The 1,376-nt window shown below is 34.1% G+C and overlaps 1 protein-coding gene across 8 annotated transcripts in view; it reads right to left on the bottom strand.

Annotated features, from left to right (window-relative positions):
* Positions 1-1,376, bottom strand: part of CTAGE5 (CTAGE family, member 5) — a 126,545-nt gene that overhangs the window by 24,259 nt on the left and 100,910 nt on the right. The window lies entirely within an intron of this gene.

Raw genomic sequence — 1,376 nt, 5'->3', positions numbered from 1 at the left:
TAAGCCAGCAGGTCGTTATCTCCCGAGGGGTCCCAGACTGCGAGAGGGCACAGGCCGGGCTGGGGGACACACCCCCCCCTCCCCCACCCCCCGAGTGCACAAATTTTTGTGCACTGGGCCACTAGTTTATTATAAAAAAATAAATAATAAAATAAAATAAAATAATGTCTATCTAATGTGGAAAAATACCTCCTCACACTAAACACTAAAACAAAAATAAAATCTTGATTAAAGGCTTAAAAAACAAAATTTTAAATTTTTAGATAAAAGCAAGGAATAACTTTTTGATCTAGGAATAGGTCTTAAATAAAACAATATTCTATAAAAATAAAGATTATTTTTATAAGGGTTAGCTTATCTATAATATTTTGAAACATCCACTAATAATGAATTGAGAAAATATTTGCAAAAGACAAAAGAGCCGTATTCAAAAGATACTAAAAATTCCTATTAAGGATGAGATAAAATGGATCAGTCGATTTAAAGAAGGAAACACAAATGATTAACAAACATGAAAAGGTACTCAAGCTCACTAATAATCAAAGAACTACAAAGAGTGAGAAAACAAGATAGTAGGTAAACACTGGTACTCACCGCCTTCCACACCCACATCAAAATTACAACTAAAATAGAGAACAACCATCATTCAGAACTGCCTGAAACCTGGTTGAATGGAAGTCCTACAACTAGAGAAAGAAGAAAGTACTAGGTGTACCAGTTAATAACGTGCTTTTTTTTAACAGATGGAGTTACACGTATGTTGATATATATGCGATTTGATAAGTATGCTATTTTGTTGCATTGACAGCAAGCTTCAAAACTTCATATGTCAAATTTGCTGAAGGTGTTATCATAGATATTTTTACGCTTAAAAATGTTGAATTTCGTGCCAAAAAAAGAGCATTTGCAGGAAGTTTTAATTCATTATTTTGAAGAAAAAGTTATCGTATACTTCGGGAAGCTTATGGTGAACATGCTCCATCTCAAGATACTTGTGAATTCTGGTTTAAATGCTTTAAAAGTGCTTATTTCGATGTGAAAGACAAAGAACGTCCAGGTCAACTAAAAAAGCTTGAAGACCAATTACAAGCATTATTGGATGAAGATGCATGTCAAACTCAAATGCAGAAAGATTAAGTGTTGCTCAGCAAACAATTTCTGATCATTTACAAGCAATGGGAAAGATTTTAAAGGAAGGAAAATGAGTGCCACATCAACTGAACGAAAGACAAATGGAAAACCGAAAAGTCATCAGTAAAATGTTGCTTCAACAGCACGAAAGAAAGTCTTTTTTGCATCGAATTGTGACTGGCGATGAAATGTGGATTTATTTTGAGAATCCCAAATGCACAAAATCATGGGTTGATCCAGGTCAA

This window comes from Myotis brandtii, unplaced genomic scaffold (assembly GCF_000412655.1).
Source record: "Myotis brandtii unplaced genomic scaffold, ASM41265v1 scaffold479, whole genome shotgun sequence".
Classification (NCBI taxonomy): Eukaryota; Metazoa; Chordata; class Mammalia; order Chiroptera; family Vespertilionidae; genus Myotis; species Myotis brandtii.
The sequence above is the reverse complement of the archived record's forward strand: the minus strand, read 5'-3'. Positions and strand labels throughout refer to the sequence as shown.